This window comes from Typopeltis vanoorti, chromosome 18, assembly GCF_054136105.1.
Source record: "Typopeltis vanoorti isolate ZY-2024b chromosome 18, IOZ_Tvanoo_1.0, whole genome shotgun sequence".
Taxonomy (NCBI): Eukaryota; Metazoa; Arthropoda; class Arachnida; order Uropygi; family Thelyphonidae; genus Typopeltis; species Typopeltis vanoorti.
Genome location: NC_143566.1, coordinates 30331683 through 30344771, shown reverse-complemented (window position 1 = coordinate 30344771; position 13089 = coordinate 30331683).

The window sequence follows — 13089 nt, the reverse complement described above, 5'->3', positions numbered from 1 at the left end:
TTGTTTTTCTTCTAGAGACTGTTTTCATATTCGTAGATTTTTTTTTCTTTTGGAGACTGTTTTCAGATTCGTAGATAATTTCTTTTGGAGACTGTTCTCAGATTCAGATTTTTTTAGTGTGTCAGATTCATGGATTTATTGTTTTGATTTTTCAGATTCGTATATTATTCGGCTTGATGTTTTCTCTTTTAAACACTACTTCCAGATTCCTAGATTCTTTCATTTAGAGACTGTTTTCAGATTCATATTTTTTTCTTTTAGAGAATGCTTTCAGCTTCCTAGATTTTTCTTTTAGCAACCGTTTTTAGCTTCGTATATTTTTCTTTTAGCAACCGTTTTCAACTTCATAGATTTTTTATTTCAGACTATTTTCAGATTCATAGATTTTTTCTTTTGGAGACTGTTTTCTTCTTCTTCAACCTTCTGGTTCTGTCCACTGCTGGACGAAGGACTCCCATGATTTTCCAGATCACTCGGTTTTCTACCCCTCTCATCCATCTCCCTCCTGCAATTTGTTCCAGTTCATCACTGCACCTTCTTCTCGTCTTTATCTTGCTCCATCCGGTGGACTCCACTCGATTGTTTTTCTTATCCATCTCCCGTCACTGCATCTGGCAATAGGGCAAGCTCATCTCTACTTAGCTCGTTTAATGTATTTTACAATATCTTTTTAATTTTTTTTACAATCGATTTTTTCTTTTTGAGACTGTTTTTAGATTCATAGATTTTTTCTTTTAGAGACTTTCAGATTCATAGATTCTCTTTTAGACCGTTTTCAGCTTCACACATTTTTTTATTTAGAGACTGCTTTTAGATTCATAATTTTTTCTTTCAGAGACTGCTTTCAGATTCATAATTTTTTTCCTTTGAGATTCATTGATTTTTTTGCTTTTAGAATTTTTCGTTTTTAGACTACTTTCAGATTCATAGATTTTGTCTTTAAACTGTTTTCAGCTTAATGGATTTTTTATTTGGAGACTGCTTTTAGTTTCATAGATTTTTTTTATAGACTGTTTTCAGCTTCATAGATTTTTTTTCTTTTAGACTGTTTTCATATTCGTAGATTTTGTTTTTCTTCTAGAGACTGTTTTCATATTCGTAGATTTTTTTTTCTTCTAGAGACTGTTTTCATATTCGTAGATTTTTTTTTCTTTTAGAGACTGTTTTCATATTCGTAGATTTTTTTTTCTTTTAGAGACTGTTTTCATATTCGTAGATTTTTTCTTTTCTTTTAGAGACTGTTTTCATATTCGTAGATTTTTTCTTTTCTTTTAGAGACTGTTTTCATATTCGTAGATTTTTTTCTTTTCTTTTAGAGACTGTTTTCATATTCGTAGATTTTTTCTTTTCTTTTAGAGACTGTTTTCATATTCGTAGATTTTTTTCTTTTCTTTTAGAGACTGTTTTCATATTCGTAGATTTTTTTCTTTTCTTTTAGAGACTGTTTTCATATTCGTAGATTTTTTTCTTTTCTTTTAGAGACTGTTTTCATATTCGTAGATTTTTTTCTTTTCTTTTAGAGACTGTTTTCATATTCGTAGATTTTTTTCTTTCTTTTAGAGACTGTTTTTTTCTTTTAGAGACTGTTTTCATATTCGTAGATTTTTTTTCTTTTCTTTTAGAGACTGTTTTCATATTCGTAGATTTTTTTTTTCTTTTAGAGACTGTTTTCATATTCGTAGATTTTTTTTTTTCTTTTAGAGACTGTTTTCATATTCGTAGATTTTTTTTTTTCTTTTAGAGACTGTTTTCATATTCGTAGATTTTTTTTTTTCTTTTAGAGACTGTTTTCATATTCGTAGATTTTTTTTTTTCTTTTAGAGACTGTTTTCATATTCGTAGATTTTTTTTTTTCTTTTAGAGACTGTTTTCATATTCGTAGATTTTTTTTTTTCTTTTAGAGACTGTTTTCATATTCGTAGATTATTTTTTTTTCTTTTAGAGACTGTTTTCATATTCGTAGATTATTTTTTTTTCTTTTAGAGACTGTTTTCATATTCGTAGATTTTTTTTTTTCTTTTAGAGACTGTTTTCATATTCGTAGATTTTTTTTTTTCTTTTAGAGACTGTTTTCATATTCGTAGATTTTTTTTTTTCTTTTGGAGACTGTTTTCATATTCGTAGATTTTTTTTTTTCTTTTGGAGACTGTTTTCATATTCGTAGATTTTTTTTTTTCTTTTGGAGACTGTTTTCATATTCGTAGATTTTTTTTTTTCTTTTGGAGACTGTTTTCATATTCGTAGATTTTTTTTTTTCTTTTGGAGACTGTTTTCATATTCGTAGATTTTTTTTTTCTTTTGGAGACTGTTAACAGATTCTTAGATTTTTTTTTTTCTTTTGGAGACTGTTTTCAGATTCGTAGATTCTTTCATTTAGATACTTGTTTCAGATTCCTAGATTTTTTTTTTCTTTGAAAAAGTGCTTTCTGATTCATAGATTTTTTCTTTTAGAGACTGTTTTCAGATTCATAATTTTCGTCTTTTGAGACTGTTTTTTGCTTAATAGTTTTTTCTTTTAGAGATTGTTTTCAGATTCATAGATTTTTTGACTACTTCCATATTCATAGATTTTCTGTTTTCAGCTTAATGTTTTTTCTCTTTTAGACTTTTCAGATTCATAGGTTTTCCCTTTTAGACTGTTTTCAGCAGTTCAGATTCTCACTCACAATCAATGTTTGCAAAATTAGAGTACGGGCATAGATTTGCTTCAAGTGAATGTTCGAATATTCAGAGATTCGCTTTCAACGTATGGAAAATCATATGCAGCATATATTTTTAAACCAATGTGTCCTTTATCACAGATAATGTCTTATTCAAAATTGTGCGCAACTTCATATTCTTCTTCACCATCTCTTCTGTTTCTTTTTCAAGGAATATTTGCCTCATCCAAAATTGATCATTTTTCAATGATTGTTAACAGTATCTCAGTTTCTTTCAATGGTTGTTAACAGTATCTCAGTTAGTTTCTTTCAATGGTTGTTAACAGTATCTCAGTTTCTTTCAATGATGGTGTGATATATCAAATACACTGTATTTAATTAATGTTTTCTCCATCAGAGAGTCTATTTCAGTTTATTTGATCGGTTTTATAGTCTCTTTTGCAGCATTTTTAAAGTATCTCTCTCTCTAAATGAATATTGCCATCTTCCAACGCAGTGTCTCAATCACATAGTAATGTTTCCAGTTTCCTATAGTATATATTTCAAGCTTTATCGATTGGTTCTACTTCAGCGAAGTTTGCAGATTCGCAGATTCTGTTTCACTGAATATCTAGAGTTTTATAGATTGTGTCTCTTTCACTGAGTGGCTGGAGCTTTGTAGATTATCTCTTTCAGAAAATATTTTAGCAGTATATTTGCTGGAAACATTCATTCAATGAGAGGTAGCCGCATAGATGCTTCATCTTTGAGGTGATGGTTTACGGTATCACGGAATTCGTTATTATGAATTCTACAACTTGCTGGTGGAGAATTAATGAATTCTCCTGAGACTAAAGATTTAAAAAACAAAATACGATCTAGGCTTGTTTTTGGGTGAAATATGACTTACAGGGTAATTACATAAAATCCGATAAAAACACATGCTTGATATCTAGAATCCAAGGAAATTAGCTGAAATATAAGCAGGTTTTCCTTTGTCACAATAATGATTAGAATACGATTAAAAGCAGCGAAAGAACGAACGAAAGGAACGTTTCTTAATTTAGTGCATAATGCCAAATAGACATTTGCTATCAATTTCAACAGAATGGTCGAGATGGGAATTAGAATAAAATCAGTCACCCGTTAGGAAACAATTCGCTTTCTTTGTGGAAACTCCATTACAGTTGCAAATAAACGAGTAGAAATGTATTATTTATCGGTATTAATATGGAATGGAAAGAACTACCCATGGAACTAAAAACAACAGGAACGTGAATAATTCAATACCAAGTTAAAAGGACTTTTGAACCAATAATACGGTGGTATCGTGGAGAATGTCCGTAAATGTTGGAATGAGTGCAAATCATTGTTTTTGTGTACTCTTTCTTCTGATCTTTTGATGTTTGTTTGTAATAACAGCCAACTTTTATTGGGAAGCCATCCCATTTCAAAAAATAGTATAAATCCATCCAAATAGATTGCAAGACGACAAATTCGATATTGCTTTTCACTTAATCGATACTTTAGGTTTTTTCTCTTATGTTTTTTGAACAGTGTTTAACGAATTCTTCCATATTTTGCTCGAAGAAATGTCTGGAAGTTAGCTTCAGGCATGCATCAACTAAGTTTGGCTGCGCATTTCCTGCAGACATTAGCTTTGATATCTTGTATGCCATTGGCCTTGACAGGTGGTCTGAAGTGACATCCATCAAGAATATCTGGAAACATTTACTGTAATTGGCCACACGAGTTACTCGAAAGTTATTGCAATAGATGTCCTATACCCGCCCTTAGAATAGCCACGAGAGGCTTTGTAACCAAAGTTTGTTCTTCAGTACAAAGTTCCAAAATAAGTTTCGCCTTTACCTACTATCATGTTTATAAACAAAAATCACTTTTTTTAAAAAAAAAAAGATATTCTAGTTTAGCCTCCCTCTGTTTATTTATCCTTCTCACTTTCCCTTACTTATGTTTGCTTTAGTTATTTACTTTCTAAATCTTATAATAGTGCTTTACTTTCTATCGCCTAAATATTAGATAAACTACTAGTCTCTGCCCATTCGTTTTTGAAATGCATCTGACTATTGGTGCTAATGTACGGGGAACCTGAAAAGTTTGAATTTCTTCAAAACTTCGGACATCTATATACACTGTATATAATATATATATATACTAAAAGAAAAAAAAAACAATTTGTTGCAATTTGAAACGTGGGGTTAAAGCGTTTTAATATATGTCCTTTCTTCTGTTATATCAGTTGCTTTAATATAATTTGTTGTAGGTGTTTATCAGAACTTTCCGCCCCACCCCCATCGTGTTTTTTAACCAGGATTTTCAGAATTTATTTCTACTGGAAGAGATGATCAGTTACTTTTGTACATGCCACAACACTGTTTTTTGTTCAGTGTGGCCATCATTATATCACCTGTAAATTTTAGATAGAACCTTCTCCGTACATAGTGTGATTATTATTCATTAGTGAACAAGAAATATTTCTTAAACGCACTTCTGGAAGAGTTTTTCATCTAGGGAAATAAGCAAACCGGCAAGAGAAACATACTATCAACAGACATACTTTGGAGTCATACTTTTGTGGAGTGTACTTCATATTCATGATTTTATGGGTTCCACTTTAATCGGAAATGGTGTTCCGGGATATATAAAAGACTAAAGCAAATACGGAGGAAGTATTAGACATGGTGCATTGCAAGCGATAATGAGTGAACATGTAAAGTTGGATGCGAGTATGTGCAACTTCATCTATCACCTACTAGAACCTTGGTGCAAGTGTCAAAAGTGTGGTCAACGTGAACAACTAGAAAACATTCAGCCGATGAAAGTCCTTTGGCCGTAGAGTGCAACGAATCGTGTAGTCCAACATGGACACATTGAGTCATATGGACGGACTTTCTTCGAAGACTATATGTGAATACTTCATCTGCGGTACCTCATCCTTGTGAATAATATACCAACTGGAGACATTGTATTCTGCTCCTCGAAAGGTCTGGTATTGGGTACAACATTGGACACTTAAATAGATCTGTATAGGCTAATGAAATCCTACTTCCAGTTGTTCCACTGTGACAGCACGGAAACGGGTAGCTATAGTACTGTGAATCAGTCCCCCTTCACTTCATGGAGCCATTAGGCAAAGTATAGTAAAAATATTTTAGCATAATTAAGCCGCACAAGAACCTTACTATGTTACCATCTCCAGTTTCCATTGTTGTCTAAAACCAGTTTGGAATTTTAATCACTAGTTTTATTGACATTTCTTAAACCAAGTAAATTTCGATCCAAATATCGCCATTTTCTCTTTTTAATGTTGATCATTTTTATCTGATTACCAAACTTTGTTCTCGGGATTATTTTGCTCTGTATGAAATGGGTGTTTGTGGTCTTGCGTGCTTGTCTGCGTTTTTTGACAGCTCAGAACTAGAAAAGTCGTGAGAAAAGGTTATGCCAAGCAAAATAGTAGTTTTTTTGTGATACATCGAATCGATTCTTAACATCTTGAACTTTTGAACTACCGGCCAATATTTCTTTTTCACATGACGACAGATACAGAATTGGTTTATAACGAAATTGTATTGTTTAATTCAATTTCGTTATCATTGTGATCCACTAATTACCACAATTACACTGAGTAGACGAATATAAATTGAGCATAAACTATCACGGTTGGTTTTCTGTATTGTTTTTTACGTTTCAAATTGTGCAGTGAACATTTTTAAACCTTTGTCTCCCAGTAAGCATTAAATCTACATTCAAAAAAGAAATCTCATGTATTATCGACATGAATCATTGTTTTAAATCTTGTTTACATTTTCTGCAACGATATCATTAATCGAAGACTGAAATGGAGGGTATTTCCATTTCATTAAGGTTCAAACAGAATGATGTGTTTTTTGCGTCTCAAAGATTATGTATCTTATTGGCATTGTTAGATTTCTTTCTTAATTTCATTTATTGCATTTTGGCGCCCAAGTTTTAAGACTTTATCGTCTGCTCCTCTCATTGGTTATGTGCCAACTGATATTATTGACCTTTGGGGAACTAAAAAAAAAAAATCGTCATTGCTACCGTTATATTACGCTCACTTTGTTGTAATGTAATATTACTACATGTGATAGCTGTTGAATTAATGTTGTACATTGAGCACGAATGGCTGTTTATTTAAATGAAATATCAGATTCTAAGTGTATTGTGCTTACATTCAGAAAATAAAAACAATGTATTCGTCTGCAATGAGAGCTGTAAAAGTTGTTTTAACAGCGAGCAGTGGGTTTAGACTAGACTGTTCTGACAATAATTCACCATAAGATCACAAAGTGTTTATGGATTGCAGAGAAATTTAATTCGTCAATTATTTCCTGTTAATTAAGCGTGAGCTCATTTTAGAGAGGTAAATCCATTGTCTTTCTATCGCTTTATTTATTTTTTCCTTTCGTTAAACATTCTATCATTTTAATTATAACTGCTAAAGTTCTAAATAGCGAATTTTAAGATTTTTTTAAGAAATATGTAATGCCGAATAAAGTAAACAATCATATTTTAATTTTCTTAGCTGTAAGGTTCATTGAAATCACAAAAAATACAAGATGGCGAGAGGAAGAAACTCTTCGTATGTGTCCGCTTTCTTATCGAAGATTGTTTGGAAGACCAAAAATTCCTTCTTTTGTTCCCATGTTCTAATTAAAACATTCGTTTTTTCTAATTGTTTGTGACAGTAACTTCGCCTCGCTTTCTTTGTGATTATAACTTTTCTTTACTGATCTTACATACCTAATTACAAGATTAGGTGTTACGGACAGCCCCTCACGCGACACTTTTCAATGCGGAAAAGCATCTCACTCGCCAGAAAATCATTAATCCGGAGAAAGAAAATTCTTCAGCCTTTCTACACTCTTGAAAACCCGAAGCGTTTAGGAGACTGTCTTTGAGTTTATTAGCGCCATCACTTCATAAGGACACGGCTATGATAATGAAACTGAAAGTAAGAATGCCAAAGTGAAGAAGGGAGATGAGAGCAGATGAGTTTTTCACTTAAAAACATGACTTGAGCAAGTTTAATTATTATACCTTGGTGTTTATTCGCTTCTGTAAGCAAATATTAAGTTCCGAAAGACGCCACTAGAGCGCAACAACGCGCTTTGTTTTTTAAACGCATGTTGATTAAGTTGACCATTACGCACACGTCCCACTTAAAGACTGTTACCATCACAGATTATTAAGCTTAGGTGAAGAGGCTACCCAAAACATCTCGTAATCTATTTTTTTTCATTGATTTCTTCCCATCGTTCACTCGCAGTGGTTTCTAGCAAGTCTGAAGTCTTTAAAAAGTAATCCCTTCGTAGAGCTACATTAATTAAAGCGAAATACGTAGGGTAATAAATTCCATTTCTTGACTTCAAAATATACAATATCACTCGGTAAACAGGCGAAACAAAAGATGTTTTTAAGTACTTTGACTTGTATGTACCGTATCTACTGCGAGCTGCATTGGTATTTATCACACACAAATACTGTTATTTCTTTTCATGTGCTTCGTTAATCAAATATGGAAACTTTTTCTTCCCAAATCAAAAAAAATTAAGAAATTAACTGTTAAGAAAACAAAATTTTCATATAGAATATGTATACTCGTCTCATAGATTATCTTGGCCAGGTTAATAAGAATTCTTTTATTCTATTCTACATTGCATGTACAGTGAAAGTTATGCAGGGTTATCCTTTAAAAATTATTTAAACTTAATTTCTGAGATTGAGAAAGATAAGACTTCGATTGTAGGGCAAAGATCCCCCAGTCTACACGGAAGGCTTAGCTGTTTTATAAACTGTTACTATATTAATATAAATATTCGAGGTTTTAAAGCAGAGGTCGTATACCACCTAACTTCAACTCTATAACGAGATGATCTAGAATTTAGCTATAACCCTAAAATATTATAATTAGAAGAGAACGATGCAATAAGTGTCATTGTTAAGTGTACAGGCTTAGAATCACTACAGAGTTATTCAAAATATTCACTAAAATAATTAAAAGAACAGTGCAATACTGAGACAGTTATTTAAATAAAATGAATCCTATATAGTATAATTTGGCCCAACAAGATAAGCGAAACATTAGTTTTTAAATAACGAAATTGTCGTTTCTTTTAATTTGAATGCTTTTATATTTCTTTATCATAGAAATGGTTACACGCTTTACTGAAAAATTGAGACATCAAAATATGCATACTGTTTTATATTTTATATATAAAAAGAAAATGGAAATCTACATTTCGTATGTAAACTCATTAAGATTTATTTCAAACGGGTGTTCCTTGTCTGTTAGGTTTCTAATAGGACACATTTGGTTTAAGTGGAGAAACAGAAGCTAATATAAAAACTAATCTTCTGATCCTGGAAATACAGCTATCTCACACTTGTTTTCTTATGAGAATAATCGATGTAATGCACTGAAACGTATGTTTATAAGAAACTATTTCATCAAACGAAAATATTCACGCCTCTATAACGGAGAATATTTTCCTTCCATCGCCCAAACGCTTAAGGGAACACACTCAATCCATCCCTCTTCAAGATTGCCTGTCTGACAGCGATGAATGAACATCAAGATTGTTTTCCTTACATCCTTTAAGTATCCGCAGTATTCCGTGAAGTGGAAAAATCACCGCCCACATAAGGAAACTGCTATAAATCACCGGATAGACCAAGATGACGCAGAAATGAAGATTTGAATTCTGCTTTTTTAGGCATCGATGCACAGAACAGTTTGGTTCTACGCCCCAAGTTAAAATAAAATACCACCAGCTCTTTCCAAGCGACAGCTTTGTTTACGTAATCCTTGCCATCTTGAAGACGCTTTAAGAAATCATTTGACGTGTTCCGACGGCACAAGTTCTAGTGATAAGAAAAGTAACAAAAGATTTATCAAGTAACACTAGCGAGAAGGGGTACGTACGAAACTGCGGTCGTTTAAGGCAAGAAATAGTAGACCCAGAAGCACATACAACACTACCTGTCTTTTATGTCCATCTTTCTGGGAATCTTTCCTTCCTCGTATATGTGTGCTTCTCATTTCGTTTTCCCTCCATACGAACATTGTTTTAAAAACAAAACCTGATAGGTCAGAGACCAATAATGAAACTAAGCAATAATGCTTGAGCTGCTCGTATACTAACAGTTAATGATAAATTTGGATTCCTTTTACAGCATATGTGACGGCATTATGTCGAAATAAATATTGTGTGGTAGTGCTTTTCAAAACATGCATAATTACTGCAGTACTATATGCAGCAGGGCGAATTCTCCATGCTTGCTATGCAAGCTCATTAATTGAGAGAATTAATATTTATTTGTTAATAAATGCATGCGTTTATAAGCATTCCAGTTAGGCGTTTATTTTTGTAGACAGAAGTGGTCCTAAGCTTGCGCGGCAATAATTGAGCTTTGCGTGGTGTATTGAAGGCTTATGCTTGCTCATCTAGTCAAAGCTACCTTGGCTTACTCGGTCATTTCACGACGTCTCACTCTATTGCTTAAACACAGGCCATACGAAGTCAACGTAGCACTAGCCAGTGAGCTTCAGCAGCCAGCCATTACAAGTGTGTGTGTGTGTGTGTGTGTGTGTGTGTGTGTGTGTGTTGCTTGGGAAAATTAAGTTACAACCAACTTTTTATGACGATGTTATTGACCAGTTCATAAAGAAGAACCGTAGGGTAGAATTTGTATTCAAGTGGCTAAATTTAAAAACTATAGAATATCATTTGTAAAATAAATGTTGTATTTGTATGATTAAATGTACATAAATTTCTAAATATATAGTTTTAAATGGTCAGTAATTGATTATTCCGCTAATCAGACTTCAATCACACCTCTCACTCCCTGAATGATAACAAGGGCAAGTATGCATTTCAAGACCAGCATTCGCCCCTGCTATATACAAATATATTCTGAAATTATGAGGCATCGGTATAAGAGAACGGATTTCAAGTGGTTTTATAACGGAATGCCACATCTGTGGCATCCTATTAAAAGCTACTAGATTGCCACCTAAAATTAACCGAAGGTGACATCATCAGCCAACAGACATACTGAATTTGATGCGTTACTTGTGAAGCAGTCGCAAGAAGTGTTACGACGAATGTTGAAGTAACGAATATAACCTCACTAACTCGATAGTATGCTACAAAAGCCACAGATCGAAACGATTTTTGATCTCTGTAGTCAAAGCAGAGGAGCTACAGTCAGAAAAGTCCCATTTATGTTCACATTACAAGAAGGTATTGAAATACCTTAACTAGAAACTCGATTGTATGGATAAACAACTCTGAGAAATTTTGAAGACAAAGCATTTTGCCAGACATAATTAGAGTAAAGAATGCCTAAAAATTGCAATGGAACAGTACGCAACGATGACCTTGTGCCACATTTACTGTAAACAGTTACGTTGAATAGTGGGTTTGAATTATTGAAAGTGGGAGGGGGGGGGAATCTATTTGGATGTTTCCACGAAATGGCCAAAACGGCATATTGTTGTTAGTTTTAACGACTGACCTCCTTCCCCCCTTGATTTATGGGGACAGTTAGATACAGTAATGGTGGATATACGAACGATCATTTCCCTCTTGAAAAATCAGTAGTTTTTTTTTTTTCAAATTTTAATCAAAATCCTAAAGTAGGTCAACAAGTTTTACCTTTCTGCTAAAAATGTTGCAAATGTAAGAAAATGCATTCGAGATTTGTAAGCCTTAAACGTTAATTGTCTGATAAGCGATTATTTTTTCATAATTCTGTACAGTTTCGCGTGCATTCCATTCTTTCCTCCTTTTTGCTATGGAGATTTGTTTACTAAAACTCTCCACAGAGCAAGGGAAGTTGTATGAGTAGGAAAGAACTGGCAAAACAATTGACAGTATGATTACTTCTAAGACTAATTTCTTATATATTAGACAGAGTGGGTTACATAATACATGCTTGCTGTATTCCTCTTGTACATGAAGTAGACGGGGGCCATTGTAGCTCAGTCGGTGTAGAATAAGCCCTTGGTTCGTAAAGATCTGGATTTGAGTCTCGTCTAGGAGGCGAAGTACTCTTATCAGGTCTTTTCAGCTGAAAGTCAGTTAGACTGTCCCATACCGTGGTGGCAAGAGTTTTCGTCTCACAACCAGCATTAGAAAACACAATTTACAGACAAAAGAATTATTATAGGGTTAGTCACGTCATTAGTTATTATTAAGAAATCGAAGGACGTTTGGAAGGTCGTCGCGTAAGTGCCACTGATGCTGACGTAGAAGATACTGGTTAGCCGATTTTTAATATTGTAAGAATTGTGGACCAATAATTGAGGTGAGTTGGGATTTAATGGACGCGTAAGTCATCTTAAAGTGAAATATTTCTATTGATTTAAATAAACATTGTGACCATAGGCTTAAATTCAACCTAAAATTTGTTGTACTTTTAAAAATGGTAATGTTTATCTTAATATCATTTCCCTGCATTATCTATAGTTAAAATTAATTATTATGGAATCCTGTTTAATGTTTTTTTTTCTATGTTAAAGAATGAAAATACAAACGCTTGTGGAGAATAACCTGTTTGATTTTATACACACAAAGAAAAAAAAAAAAGAGCGCGTGTATTACACTGATGGGCATGAGTTTGAAAATCCATTTTGGAGGATACCTACATTCCTGTCTAATGTTTGTGCAGGGATTTTCTCAAGAATGCACTTCGAAACAGTGTTGCTCTTTTGTAATGATGCCAAATCTTATTTCTTTTCGGCGTCTGATATCTTAGTCGGAATAGGGACATCATGTAACTTCTTGGGACGACTCTTCTAGCTTGTATTTTACTTTTATCATTGCAAAATATAAGTTAATTCGATTTTGCCTTTTTTTAATATATATGAAAAAAACGCTTTAACATTTCAGTTTTACTTTTAAATAAAAAGGTACAAAAAATATAAAAGTCGCTTAATCTTGCTACGTGTAGTATTTCCAGAGTGCATAAGACAGATTGCGGTCTTTATTGCTCTGTTCTGCGCAGTATGAACTTTCATATCCTTGCGCCATTAAACTCCTAATCAACCACCCAATTATCTACTAATACTTATTTTGGAAAGACTTGGATTCAGATTCCTTCCAGGATGCGAAGAATCTTTATCAGCTGAAGTAAAACTCGGACTCGTGATGAATGGTAAAGCTGGTGAAAGTCTTGATCATTACGCAGAATGAATGCTCGCTGAAATTAACTCACAGCTCTTTTTTGCAATGCCGATGACCTATTATACTGTAGTATATGATCTAACTAGAAAATTATATTTGCTTTCAAACACTAATGTTGTACTTGTTCTCTCACTTCGGGCACATTTTTAAAAAAAAATGGATACCACTCGGCAGAAACTTTGCTAAAAGAAGTCCTAAGCGTCGTCTGCTTCCGT